At 29.5% G+C, this 15,804-nt stretch overlaps 1 long non-coding RNA gene across 1 annotated transcript; it reads left to right on the top strand.

Moving 5' to 3' along the window:
* The first annotated feature begins 11,913 nt into the window (after positions 1-11,913).
* Positions 11,914-13,228, top strand: LOC136074885 (uncharacterized). Its single transcript, XR_010635528.1, has 4 exons — positions 11,914-12,212; positions 12,295-12,470; positions 12,946-13,042; positions 13,115-13,228. It is a non-coding gene; the product is annotated as an uncharacterized LOC136074885 (long non-coding RNA).
* The last annotated feature ends 2,576 nt before the right edge of the window (positions 13,229-15,804 follow it).

Below are 15,804 nucleotides of genomic sequence, written 5' to 3'. Positions count from 1 at the left end.
CAAAAAATGCTTTCGAAAAGTGTTTTTTTTCTTCTGTAGAACAGGAATTTTGATACTTGAAACGCTAAGTCGTTTATTTTTACCAATTAATGTTTGTTTTTACCAATTCATAAAGAATTTTGATCTAGCATTTTTGGAGTAATTGGTCAGCTTTACGTGAGTAAAAACTTTAGCAATTTTGCTCAAATTTTAATTGGCGTAAAGCTAAGCAATTTACTCCATAAACGCTGAGTAAATACTTAGCTTTACGTAAATAAAAATTTGAGTAAAATTGCTGACGTTTTTACTCAGGTAAAGCTGAACAATTACTCCAAAAAGGCTGAGTAAAAGCAATTGCTTGTTTCTTTCATTCGGCCTAATGGATTTGAATCCACACATAAAGTTATTAAATATGGCGTTCCACATGGTTCTGTTCTAGAGCCTTTATTGTTTTTATTATATATAAATAACTTATCTTGCTCATTAAAAATTGTACATCATGCTGATGATACTAATCTTTTACATATCAACAAATCATTTACGACTCTTTGTAAAAAAATTAATCAAGATCTTCGTTGCTTATGTAACTGGTTAAATAGTAATCGTATTTCATTGAATGCCAATGAAACTGAATACAATATTTTTCATTCCCCTCAAAAAAATATCGACAACACTAAAATTAAAATTAACCAAAAAAACCTTGTCTTCCGTCAAAATATATAAGGTATCTTGGAGTATATCTTGATGAAAATCTTGCTATAAAAAACTGTATCATCTTAAAAAAAACATACACGAGCTAACAGTATGCTCTCTCTAATTTGTTACTATGTTCCTAGCCAAACTCTTCGAATGATTTATTGTTCTTTATTCTCTCCTCACCTTTGCTTTTGTTGTATTGTTTGGGATCAAAAAAGTAACTTTTAACTTAATAGCATTGCTAGTTTACAACACGTATCTATTAGAATAATAACTTTTTTACAAATGAGTTCTGATATTTAAAAAAAAATTTCTAGACTAAAAATCCTAAAACTTCATGATCTTGTAAATTTTACAATTGTCTTTTTGTATTTGATTTTCTCCTAAATAAACTACCAAACTATTTTTAAATTTTTTTTATTGAAACAACTGAAATTCATAATCATCGCACCAGGAACACAGAAAATAGTAAGCTATACTGATCTTTTTTTAACACAATTAAATATAGTAAGTTTTCCATAAAACAACAATGTATTTCCCAATGGAACCAGCGTATTCCTGCATTAATAAAAAAGTTTTAAAAAATATCTCCTATTACGGATTGTTTACTGCTTAACAGAATTCGATTTAAAATATGTGGTTAAAGTGTATTTCTTTAGAATTTCTCTCTTTAGTGTATAACTTCTTTAACGTACGAGTGCACAGTGGTGCAAAACCTCAAAAAATTGTAATTCGAAATTTTTCACAACATTATAAAATAAATTTTTTATTTTTTTAAATAAATTATACTGTTTATATTATCTAAAAATATATAGTTTAGTTATTTATGTTTATTAACAGGACTGCTACACGGATTTAAAAGACGTCATTTTTGTAATAAACTAAAAATGACGTCTTTTTTGAATGACACATCTTTAATAATCATTAAAAATGTGCAGAAGTTATAATTTCAATTTTTTTTTTCAATTATTCATAAACTAAAATTTTTTTTTTGACAGTATGTTTAAGATATCTTAACCTCTACGTCAAAAAGATTTCACTTACTTAAAGTGAAAAAACACTTTCAATAATTACTACAAAACAACGCAAAAAAATGCAGATTTTTGTAATTTTGAGTTCGCTGTTCGTTAAAAGACATCCTTCTCAAGCTAATCTAACTCAATCTTTATTAAGTTCTGGTTATGGTAATACCTCATAATAAAATTCAACTGCATATATTTATGCATTATGATAAATTTTTAGCCACAAACTCGCAATCTTTTTCTTGCTTTAATATTCTCAATGTTTATAATTCGTATAAAATATATATAAATGCAAAAAATTTAAATTTTTTTTATAAATACCAATAATTAAGTTATGTTGCTTGTCAGTCTTGTAATAATCCACTAAAAAAACTTCGTCTGCCTCTTCTTCCTTATCAATCTCTTTTTCTTTATCATTCTCTTCTTCATCAATTTGCTTATTTATTTGGTTCTTTATTTCCTCGACTTCACGGACATATGCCAAATCTGGTTTTTTCATTACTTTAGCAGAAGCCGCTAATAAGAGCTTTCAATGTGAGTAGTTTTTGATAAATTAGACGGAGCTCGCCTTTTAGTACGATGCGATTTCTCATCCCAGCATTTGTATTTTGGACCTTGTTTGAATGAAAAGAAATTTATTCAAAATAGTATTTATAAATTAATGACATAAAATTATAAGTAATTGTATTAGTATTTAATGACAGCATTTACAAATAAATGACATTTATTTATAAATACTATTTATTGATAAAAAACATTAATTTAATAAAATAAAAAACCTCTTGTTTTTTTGTTTGAGTCATTGAGAGAACCCAAAATACTGCTACAAATAGATGAAGAAGGATGGATAGCACTGTTTCTTGCAGTAATCGATTTGTTGATTAAAAAGTCCTTCAGTCAATTGAACTCGCACTTTAAGGAACGGAATTTGCAACGTTTGTATTTGATCATTTTCAATTTGCATTGGTTAAGGAAAGTAAAAAGACGTATTTTGAAAAAATGATTTTCTTTTTAGGTAAGATCATAATAAGACTTTTGTTTTTCTGTTAGTAAAGTTCTGTATTTTTCAGCAATAACACTTCATGACGAATTTATTTCGTCATGAAGTGTTATTTTATGTCTTTTTTTATGTGTTCTTATGACTTTTTTTATATGTTCAAGCCAGTCAGTTTTACTAATATTTCTAAAAACCAAATAAGCTAATAAAAACTCAGTTTATAAATAGCAAAGTCATAAAAAACCATTAATTGTATCTTTTTTGTAGTGGTTTTTGGGGAAGTGTGCGAAACAAAACGTGTATATCTGGTTAAAATAAAAAATTCGTTTCTATTGAAATAAAAGCGATTCAAAAACCACCAAATGCATCAACAGTTCTTGATAATAGATAAAAATTATGAAAAATGAGTTTTAGTAAATTTAACCAGGCAAAGTGATATGGAAGGAGAAAAACTTGGTTGAAGAAGAAGAGAGTGATAAAGAAGAAGAGACCGATAAGGAAGAAGAGGCAGACGAAGAAAGAGCTTCTTTTAGTGGATTATTACAAGACTTAAAAAATAGTGATGTTTATTTGCCTAAGTACTATTATGATTAATAATAACAAACTAACATAGTAATTTTAAATAAAATAATATTTTAATAAATGTTATTTTTAAATAAATTTATAAATGTTATTTTTCTCTTTGCACCATAATCTTATTCATATTATACTTTTTTGTATAAGGGGTCGTTTTAACCGGTTTTGACCTCCCCTCCCTCGTCACAAAATCGTAACACTTAAGAAGCAAGTTTTGTATGAGTCGTCACAAAACCACCAACTCCCCTCCCCTAATAGCGTGACGTAATTTATGGACGACCTCTAACTGATTAAAATAGAAAATTCTTTTCTATGTAAAAATTAAAGCGATTCTAGTAATACTCAAAAAAAGTTGTTGTTATAAATTGCCAAATGCAAAAAAGTACTCGACTTGTTATAAAAACTAAAAAACTTAATAATTTGAACTGAATTTTTTTAAGAGTGTCATATACTATTCGTGTATAGAAAAATAAAATAAAAAATGTTTCTACCCCTCGGTGGTATAAATAAAGTACATGAAAAAAATGCCTTTTTTCAAAAAATTCACGAAAAAAATAAAAACGCATAAAATCATTTAAAACAAAAAAGTAAATTTTTTTAACCTAGCAAAATGACTTAATTGTTAGTATTTATAAAAAACTTTAAATTTTTTGCATTTATATATATTTTATACGAATTATAAACATTGAGAATATTAGAGCAAGAAAAAGATTGCAAATTAGTAGCTTAAAATTTATCATAATGCATGAATATATGCTGTTGAATTTTATTATGAGGTATTACCATAACCAGAACTTAATAAAGATTGAGTTAGATTAGCTTGAGAAAGATGTCTTTTAAACGAACAGCGAATTGAAAATTACAAAAATCTGCTACTTAAAGTGAAAAAAAGTGTATTTTCACTTTAAGTAAGTGAAATCTTTTTGACGTAGAAGTTAAGACATCTTAAACATACCGACAAAAAAAATTTTTGTTCATGAATAACTAAAAAAAAAATTGAAATTATAACTTCTGCACTTTTTTAATGAAAGTTTATTAAAAAAATGACGTCTTTTAAATTCGTGTAGCAATACTGTTAATAAACATAAATAACTAGCCTATATATTTTTAGATATTATAAATAGTATAAATCATTTAAAAAAAAAAATAATAATTTCATAATGTTTTGAAAAATTTCAAATTATGGCCAGTTTTTTGAGGTTTTTGCTTTATTTATTATTTATTTTCATGATATTGATTTATTATTGTGTTATTATTACTACATTTTATATTATTACTATTTTTAATTATTGTCTATAATATGTACATGGAATTTATACTAAATTATAATTTTTCTTAATATTATTGATACTTCTTTTATTATTATTATTATTTCGTGTTACTATTATAATAATACTAATATCATTATCTATTGCTTTACAATCTTTTTTAATTTTTATTTTTTTTTTATTTTTCTTGAGAATTTTATGTTTTTTAGGTGTCACTCCATTGACTAGTTTGAAACTATATGAGTGATACCTAACCAAATTCGGCTAATTTACGATGAGCATTTGTAAATTTTTATTGGTATGGTTAAACTAAAAAACAAAACAAAAAAACAAAACACAACTTTTAAAATATAACATAAATGTTTTTTTTTACTAAATTTAATGAATGCCAAAAACGTTTTTTTCTCAAAACATTAGTTTTAACACGGTTTTTCGTATAAAACTTTTATTTGATAACTCGAGCTTTTTTGTATCTCGAAGCTTTCGTGTATCTTTTGTGTAACTTGTTTTTCCTGGTCCATTGGACATTGCGTACTTGTTTGGGCTTAAACTGTCTTTTTATCTCGAACGTCAATATCTCAAGCTTTTTGGTATCTCTAAGAATACTTTTTTAAAATGGTTTTACTGTTTTAATGCCAGTTCGCTCTCGTTATGTCCAATTTTTCAATAAATTTTTTCAATAAATATTTTGATAACATTTTAATAAAGTAAACGAATTCTGGAAAATATTTCCAGAATTCGTTTACTTTATTCGAAGCTTTATATCAAAGACGAAAAAATGCTAATTAAACGAAATCTTATTAACAAAACTATAATAGGAAAATGCAATCCAATGGAAGAAACTCCCCCTAAAACCGCATCTGTCTTTAGATCTGATTCCACGGATGAAGGCGTAATACATAGCCTTAAAACTAATTATTGTCGCAAAATTGCGCGTCTGTGTGTCAATATTAACAAACCTATGCTGAAAATTGTTCAAAAAATGAAAGATTTCATTTCTTCTTGGAATGCTGTTTCAAAGGAGACTGTCATCAATTGTTTAAATAATTTGATATCAGCAACACAAACCAGCAGTGAGCAGCCGAGCCGCAGTGGTTAGAGCGCTTGCTTCATAAGCAAGAGATCCAGGGCCCTAAAGTGAGTTCATGGCATATTTTGCGCTATTGGTAAGGAAGGAAGCGTGAACTTTCGAGTTAAATGCTCTTCCGCGGTGCTCTTTGACAAGACCAAAAACAAAAATAAAAAAGCAACGACAATAATCTATTCATACAGAAAATTTGCTCGAATTAGATTTAAATGCCGTCCTTAAATAGCTCTCAACGTCAACTGTAGTTTACAGAAACAAAAATGCATCAAAATTTAGTTTTTCTCAAACAGCGCATCAAATAATTAAAAGAATTATTCAACTTTTAAATTTTCAACTCTTTATAATACTTTAAATTTCTTTCAATCGAAGTTTTTATCATTTTTATAATTTTATAATCTTATATATGAATACGGTAATGAATAGTGCGCATAGTTACGCCTAATGTTTCGCCTATTGTTCGTATTGTTATTTACGGTTCTGTATTCTGTAAAATACACTATTTCTTAGTTTTTAAGAAGTTTCTAGACTTTTTAATGCGCGGTTTCTTTTTCCATGCGGTCTTTTAAGTTAAGTCAGCTTACGAATTCGAGATGATGTACTTTTATTCTCAAGAAGAGTTGATGTTGTTCATTGTTTAAAACAAAAATTTAAATAATCGTGTTGGTTGTTTTTATTATTCTAATTTTTATAGCCTGTTTTCATTTTTTAGAAGAAGTTAGAAATAAAATGTCTGGTAAAATAGTTTTTATAATACAATCTAAACATGAATGCTGTAATTTATCTAATCTTCTAAATATGAATTCTGTAATTCAATAGTGTTAGTGTCTTTTCACTTTCTTTTTTAATAAAGAACTTTCTAGGCTTTTCTAAAAGCGTTTCTTTACTTAAGCGTTTCTTTCAAGCAAGGTCTTTCAGTCGATTAGAGCTGATAAATTTTTAGTTTCAAGTGGAACAGATGTTGTTCATTGTTTAAAAACTAAAATTTGTTTGTTGTTCGTTGTTTTCATTTTTCTGTGTTTTTTTTTAGAAGAAGTTAAAACTAAAATGACTGGTAAAAAAATTTTTTTTAGTACAATGTTTCTTTTTTAGTAAAGTGTTTCAGTTTTGTCTTCAGTCTTTTTAGATCATTTTAAGCAAGTATTTTTCATTTTTTTAGAGCAGTTAGAAGGAGCTGAAGGCCTTTTTAGTAAGTATATAGTGTATAGTAGTTTATTTATGGTTTTTATATTAGTAACATAGTTATATTAGTTTATTTATAGTTTATATTAGTTTATATAGTATATAGTAGTTTATTTATAGTTTATATTAGTTCAAGTTTATTTATCGTTTATATTAGTAAGTTTATTTATAGATTATAGATTAGGATTAATGAGAATACAAATTTTTTTTTAGACAGGGTAGCTGACAGCGACTTAAGTAAGTTTTATCATTTAGATTTTATTTGAGTACAAATGTAGCATTAGCAATTTTATTGTATATAATTTTATCTCAATTTTTATTTTTAGACAGACAGGTAGAACGCAGTAAGGACTTAGATTTTGTAGATTTAAAAACTTCTTTTGAATATTCTTTTAAAGCATTGAATATGTTTTAAATATTTTAATAAATTTTGTTATTTAGGTGTGGTAGCATCATCAGTTGGTGCAAGTGTCATCAGTTGGTGCAATATGTCAGATCAGGTTATCCTGCTACTGGTAACATGTAACCCAGTACAATCTGCTTCATGTCCTGCTGCCTTGTAGGATACGCCTTTTTAGGCAAAGGCTAGGAGATGCCAACTCCGATTTAAAACACCCCCTGCCTTGGGGCTCTTGGTTGAGTAAAGGCTAGAGATGGTGTCTCGATAAAAATACTCATCTTGGGCAGATGTTAAATGCACCCAGCTACTGTCTTGTAGAAAGCCTCCTAGGCAAGGATTTAAGGGGTAAACAGATTCTATCTGTTGACCAGCCTCGCACCCCTTCTTCATCTATTAGGCTGGCGCAGATGTATTTTTAATACATTGTTTCCAGTTTAGGATGTTGAATGCTGGATCTTCTTGACTCAATGCATGGGTTTGCTTGTGTCATTGTTTTTATGACTAAGCAACTCATTCTATTATCTCCTTATGAGGGTACAGCTCTAAAACTCAGTTTTAAGGTTCTGAGGCCGGCTGGTAGTCAGGTTTCCCGAACTCTGTGGTAGCTCTCAGAGAGGCTGATTCCATCAACAGCTGAAAAATATCAAAGTACTAACAGTGCCATGTTGCGCATGGATGGTGTCCCTGTTTGTACTTTTGGTGTGCATTGCGGAGGCCACATTTGGAGCCCTTTGTTACGGCTTAGGGTTTATTAGTAGTAATGAGGCAATTGCTTGGGCTATTAAACGGTGTTCTGAGTACTATCTATGCTTTGAGTCAAGTTCTTCAATCTAATTTAAAAATGAATAAAGTACCAAAAACTATAAAACACAAAAAAACTATCATCATCACCAAGTCCTCTAAACCTATCATTCACTAATATTCGTGGTCTTCGAAGTAACTTTTCTTCTGTTGAGCCTTATCTCTTGCAAAGTTCACCAGACCTACTTGCTCTTTGTGAGACTAATTTAAGTTTGGCTGTCTCATCTTGTGATCTTAGTCTTGATGGTTATCTTCCTCTGATTCGTAAAGACTCCAATAGTCACATGCTTGGCCTGGGCATTTACATTCGTAAGAATTCACCTGTTTGTCGTGAAACTAGGTTTGAATCCACAGACTATTCTTTCATGTGCTTTCGTTTAGCACCACTTCACTTTATTGCCTTTCTCTTTGTTCTATATCGCTCTCCTTCATCTCAAGACTGCACTCTTTTTGATGTTATTTCTGATCATATTGACCAAGCCCTCTCTCTTTATCCATCAGCTAATATAGTTGTTGTCGGTGACTTTAATGCCCACCACTCTGAATGGCTTGGCTCTAGTGCCAGTGACTCTGCAGGCATTAAAGCCCAAAACTTTTGCCTTTCTCAATCCCTAACTCAAATAGTCAACTTTCCAACTCGCTTTCCTGACAACCCTAATCATTTACCTTCTCTACTCGACTTATGTCTTGTTTCTGACCCTAGTCAGTGCTCAGTTTCTCCGCATTCACCCTTAGGTTCTTCTGATCACAGTTTGATCTCTCTAAAACTAATATCTCATTCTTCTTCATCACCTGAATCCCCCTATTACCGAACCTCTTTCAACTACAGTAAAGCTGACTGGGATTCTTTCCGTGACTTTCTTCGTGATGGCCCTTGGGTAGAAATCTTTCAACTTCCTGTCGACAAATGTGCTTCTTGCATAACTTCGTGGATTCAGGCTGGCATGGAATCTTTTATTCCCTCTCGACGATTCCAGGTCAAGCCTCACTCGCCTCCATGGTTTTCCTCACAATGTGCTGCTGCGATTGCCAATCGAAACCGTTACTTCCATATTTATCAGCAAAACAATTCTCCAGAAAACAGACGTCTGTTTATTACTGCTAGAAACAACTGTAAAAAGGTTTTGTCTAACGCCAAAACCCGCTATTCTCAGGTCATGAAATCTCCTATCTCATCTCAAAAATTAGGCTCTCGTGACTTCTGGAGAATCTTTAATAATATCAATAATAAGGGCAAATCTATAATTCCACCTCTCATGTATGGTTCAGACTTTGTCACCTCACCTAAAGACAAAGCCAAATTGTTTGCTAAAAACTTTTCATCAATATCATCTCTTGATTCCACTAATTGCGTTCTACCTGATATTGCCAACAAACAGGTTGATCCATTGCTTGACATTCATATCACTCCAGCATCTGTATCTAAAGTGATTTCCTGCCTAGACTCTTCTACAGCTTGTGGCCCAAACAACATACCTGTTATTGTCTTGCAGAAGTGTTCTCCGGAGCTGTCGTCTATACTCTCAAAACTATTCAACAAGTGCTTATCAGAGTGTTGTTTTCCAGCCTGCTGGAAAGCCGCATCTGTTATCCCTATCTTCAAAAATTCTGGGGAGCGATCTGATTCGTCTAACTACCGTCCCATAAGTCTTCTTCCTATCATAAGCAAGGTTTTTGAATCTTTAATTAACAAACACTTAATTTCTCATCTTGAATCTAATAACTTACTTTCTGACCATCAATATGGGTTTCGATCTTCTCGTTCTACAGCTGATTTGCTAACAGTAATAACTGACAGGTTTTATCGTGCATTAGATGAAGGTGGAGAGGTTAAGGCCATCGCTCTTGACATTACAAAAGCGTTTGATAAAGTTTGGCATGCTGGTCTTCTCCATAAGCTTTCTTCTTATGGTGTATCCGGCAACATCTTTAAGATCATTGAATCCTTCCTTTTCAACCGTAGCATAAAAGTTGTCCTCGATGGACAACACTCTTCTTCTTATTCTGTAACTTCAGGGGTTCCTCAAGGTTCTATCCTTGGCCCTATACTCTTTTTAATTTACATCAACGATCTTCCAGATATTCTCACATCTAAGGTGGCATTGTTTGCTGATGATACTACCATTTATTCTTGTCGTGATAAGAAACCAACACCCTCTGATTGCTTGGAGGGGGCATTTGAGCTTGAAAAGGATCTCACTTCTGCTACAGCATGGGGCTCACAGTGGCTGGTGAACTTTAATTCAGATAAAACTCAATTTTTTTCAGCCAATCGTTATCGCAATAATTTAGATCTTCTTATATTTATGAACGGTGATGTACTCGATGAGTCACCTACTCTTCATCTTCTAGGATTAACTCTTACTTCCAATCTTTCTTGGAAACCATATATCAAATCAGTTGCAAAATTAGCATCTGCTAAGGTTGCATCTCTTTATCGAGCTCGCCACTTTCTTACTCTGGATTCTATTCTCTATCTCTATAAATCTCAAATCCGGCCTTGTATGGAATACTGTTGCCATATCTGGGGCGGATCTTCTAATGATGTCCTTTCTCTTTTAGACAAGGTGCAAAAACGCATTGTAAACATAGTTGGACCTGCTCTTGCAGCCGACCTCCAACCATTATCACATCGTCGTAATGTTGCTTCTCTTTCTCTTTTCTACAAATACTATAATGGGCACTGCTCTAAAGAGCTAGCGTCTCTTGTGCCATCTACTAAAATTCATTCTCGTGTTACTCGTCATTCAATTAAGTGTCATCCTTTTTCTGTGACTGTTCCTAAGTGGTCTAAAAACGCTTATTCTTCTAGTTTTTTCCCTCGAACATCAGTTCTTTGGAATTCGCTTCCTTCATCTTGCTTTCCTGATTCGTATAATTTGCAATCTTTTAAATCGTCCGTCAATCGTTATCTTGCTCTACAATCTTCATCTTTTCTCTTACAGTAACTTCCAACTTTAATTAGTGGCTGCTTGCAGCCTTGTTGGAAGCGAAGATGTTTAAAAATAAAAAAAATAAAAAAAGTGGTAGTAATGTCTTTTATTTTATTTTACAGCAAATAGTAATGTTTTTTAATTTATTTTAAAAGGAATCAATAAATATTGTTTATTTAAACATAATCATCAGGATAAAATAGATAAGATAGATAAAATAGCTTTTTTATTTAATATTTTTTTATTTAGTTATAACTTCAGTTGCACCAGCCACAACAGGTAACTTCGTACATTTATTTTAATATACTTGAATTACATTTGTTACTTAACTTTTCAAGCAATAAATATTGTTTATTTCAACATTATCGTCAAGATTATATAAATAAACTTTTTATTTGATAATTTATTTTAGTTGCTTCTGGATCAACTTTAAATAATGGTAACTCATTAATTCATATTTTATTATATATAAATGCAAATAAAAAATGTAAGTTGGAAACTTTTGTAGATTTAAAAGCAGTAAGCTTTTTTCTAAAGGTTCTTTCTATTTTTGGAATAAATCCACTATCACTACATTTGTTCTATGTTTATATAATGTACTTTAATAATTTTTGTCATTTGAAAAAAAATATATCAATGTTAAATTACACCAGGTTGTCGAAAATAGTTATAGTTTAATGATAATGTTGTAGACTGTTAGAGCAGATTATAGATCTTTGATCTATTTAATATATTTAATAACCTACTATCAAAGGGAAAATTTACTATCAGTTGTTTGTTTGTTTTTCTGTTTAGTTGACAACAATGAAGAGAGAGGTAGTATATTTAAAAGGATTTTTTTTTTTATAAAGTAACTAAAATGTTTTTTAAAATATTGTTGTTGACTTAAAAGTAAAACAGTAGGTTTTTATATTTTTATACAATAGAAAGAAACTAACAACTTCATGGAAGAAATGAGGGGAATGGTTAAAAAAAATTATAGTTAAATATTTATTTATACGTAAATATAATTCTATCAATTATTCTGAGGTATATTTTTTGTCTTTAGTGTCTGGTAGAAGCATAACTGGTAGGGCTGTGTTTTAAATTTTATATATTTTTTACGGAGAAATATGTGCAATAGGTGAAAGAATTATTTATTATAAATATGACATTTTTAAACTGTTTGCATTTTACTCATATTTTTATTAAAATTAAATTTCTCACAAGTTTAACTTTTTTTAATTTACTTTTTTTTAATTTATTTTTAGCATCCTCTTCATCCTGTGAAAATGGTGAGGTTATGCTTTATATTTTGATTTAAAAAAATTGCAAATGTTTTTAAATTTTATTATATCCTTCTATTTGTAATTTTAGAGTCGTTAACATTTGAGGAATATGAAAGATATCGCTCCCAACACCCAGGGCCTCTCTCGGAGAGGTCCTTCAATAAGTGGCGAAGTAATGGCGGTATGGATGAGCCATCCTTCAAATGGAGGGCTCATCCATACCGGGGTGTTGGGAGACACCGAAGAAAAAACAGCAACCAAAAGGTTATAAATGTCTTCTATCAGTGAAGATATTTATAACTTTTTTGTTGCCGTTTTTTCTTTGGTGACTTTTTTTTATTTTTTTTTATTTTGTAATTTTTTTTTTAATTTGTAATTTTTTATTTTTTATAATATACTATTGTTTGTATTTGGTTTATTTTTGTCTTTTTTAATTGAAATTTTATTTGTTTTTTACCAATTAAACTTAAATATAGTTAAATTGATTCACTACCCAATCATCATAATAGGATGCTACATTCTATTTGTTAAAAATAATTAATTGGTAGTTTAATTTATTGAAAACACTGCTTTTAAAATTTACTATAAGCCCAGACTATTTAGCTATATAAATGCAATTTATTTATATCTATTTGATTTTTTATCTTAAATGTTTTTAGTTTGGCTCCTTGAAGCATTTTTTTTCTTTTTAATTAAAATATTTTAAATCTATTGTAATGTCTTTTAAAAATAACTAAAGTTTACTAAAAGCCAACGTGAAATAACGTCATAAAACAACACCGACAAGTTGCATCATGACAGCAGTTTAAGTATGACAACAGGCTACCAAAAAGCAGGTAAATTGTTTTCCAGTTTGTTTGTTTTGTTTTTCTTTTATGTCTACTTATCTGTTACAATTTTTATTTTAGGTTTGTCATATGACGCATTAATGCAATATAAAAGATCAAAGTTTACATATTTTTTACAATTTGTAATACACATTAGGGTAGAGTGATTTTGAAAATTTTTGAAATTTGATTTGCCTGAGCAGCAAATCAATATCTTTTGGTGAAAAAAGAACCTTACTCTTTTTTTTTTATAGTTTAGATAAGTTCTTGAGGTTCCCCTTTGGATTCCAAATTTTTGATGGGTCCTAATATTGTTTAATTTTTTTTTTCTAAACTATATTAACTTGATACTTAAAAGAAGCAAAATAATATACTGATTTTGAAAATAATATTTGTTTTTATTAAAAAATTAAAATTAAAAAGTAGAGTAAAATAAAAAGGTAGAGTTGTTTTTTTCATTAAAAACCCCCGTTCTCAACAAAACGGGGGTTTTAAGGTATATTTTTGCAAGTATTTTTTTACTGAAAAATTTTTCTAATAAAATTATTATTTATGAAACAAGCATTTTTTTCTGCTTTTTTTGAGTCCAAGGTTGATATGGTTTAGAAAAAAAAAATTCAAAAATATTAGGACCTGTCAAGAATTTAAATTCCAAAGAGGACCCTCAAGGTCTCTCATCAAAATCAAAAAATTGTTTTTACTTTTATCTTATAATCAATAGACATTGATTCGTGTCTCAGTAATATTGGTTTTTAAACTCTTTTTTTTTTGCTATGAAAATCGCCCCACCCTAATACACATGTTTGATTGTAAATCGACTTTTTTTTGTTTGAAACGTATTTGTACTCAATTGCTTAGTTATTTATAGAAAAATTTATTTAGTTGTGCGCATTTATCGTTTTAAAGACAATTTCCTTTTTTAAAGAAACATGTATCAAGGGGATACCAAAAAATTAATAACTCATAAATAAATTACTTCACTTCATATTCTTATTAATTAAAGTTCATGTTATAAAAAATATAACAAGAATTTAGCTTTAATCTTTCGTCAATTTAAGGCATGATGAAGTGTTATTATTTTATGTCAGTAACTAAAAACGTATTGTGTTGAACTTAGTAATGTCTAGGAAAATGGTTCGGCCATACACTGATATGACCTATGTCAGTTGTAAATTACTCAAATAACGTTAAGGTGGCACACAACTGAAAACAAGTTTTTTTGTAAATAATCAAAATTTTGATTTTTTTTTTTTTAATGACAATTATTTTATATTAAAATAAAATAAAAAACAGATAATTTTTTTTTTTAATTAATTTTATTATCCATAATGGCCAAAAATGGGTTGTAAAACATGTGTTTTTAGTAAATCTTCAAAACCTAATAACTTAATTTTGCCTCAACTACTGAAACTAAAATTTTGAACATAGCTTCCTAATCATATTTCACCCTGTTTGACCGTGGGAATTTTTATAATTTAAATTATTTCATGAAATATTGCATTTCTAACAAAATCACCTAATATATATATGAAATATCAATAAATTCAGCACTATAAACATCAATATTTCACTTTCTATAACTTTTTATGAAAATTCTGAGGGTTAAATGAAGTATTATATTATGATAAACAAATCCTGAAAATTGTATTATGTAATTCTGTTTTGTTAATGAGAAAATGTGTTTCAAAGTTTAAAAAAATACATATTGAGAAAAAAGCAAAAATAAGAAAAAAATATATAACAACATAAAAATTATCAAAATCCACCAGAGATGTAACTATCAGTTGTTTCTTTTATTTGCTGATCGTCTATGAAACCTTTTTTAACTGCTCTTATTTTTTTTCTCTGCATTTTACTTTTATCCGTTGACTTTGACTTCATATGTCGAATTCTGGTTTTGTCAACTTTACTTGACGAAGCTAATGTAACAATTCCACTCAAGCCAAAGTATTTTAAAACTTCTAATACACCATTAGCACCATCATTATAATGCAGCACTGCTGAGTATGTTCCCATTTCAATTGTAGACTTACTAACAAATGTGTGCTTTGGTACGCGAGACCATATAATAGAATTTAATGCTTCATTGGCATTTTGCGTCGTTCCATGCAAACATTTAATTAGAAGATCATCAGCCTGAAGATCCTTGATGATTGGTAAAATAAGATTCTTAATCCAGATAGGTATACATGATTTTGATTTGTAATTTGTATTATTTAGAGCCCAATATTTGCACCAACTTGCCAATCCTCTTGGGCAAAACTGATGTTGCATTTGCTGGTTTTCAAAGTTGGTAAAATGAAATAAAATAGCATAAACTGCCTTTTTCATAGCATACAAGTTGTTGACATTTTGACGAATGGCCATGCCATAATAGTTTTGCATAGAATTTATACATTTTTCTGTTAGGTTACCTCTACCTGATAAAGGTGTTTTAGTGCCTTTGTGTGCTTTGACTAAATTTCTAAGTCGTGTACCCAATCTTTTTTGCACATGACCTACACATTCAAGTTTTATTGGAGTGATGTCAAAATCCTGGTAAGGGTTTGAGTTTTTGACATCTTTGAATGAAGAAGTGTCTCCATCACCTAGAAACTCTTTATAAATTAGATTATTTTTTTTAACCGAGCGATTAAAAATTGTTACTGCTCCTGCAGACTCCATACTTCCAGACGAAGATTTGTGATTTATTTCACATTGATGATCAATTATCCAACACTGATATTCTGGAGTTCCTTTTTTACTGTTCCACATTTTACAGCCCATGCAGT

This window comes from Hydra vulgaris, chromosome 01, assembly GCF_038396675.1.
Source record: "Hydra vulgaris chromosome 01, alternate assembly HydraT2T_AEP".
In the NCBI taxonomy this organism is placed as follows: Eukaryota; Metazoa; Cnidaria; class Hydrozoa; order Anthoathecata; family Hydridae; genus Hydra; species Hydra vulgaris.
Note: the sequence above shows the minus strand (reverse complement) of the source record. Positions and strands in the feature narration are given on the sequence as shown.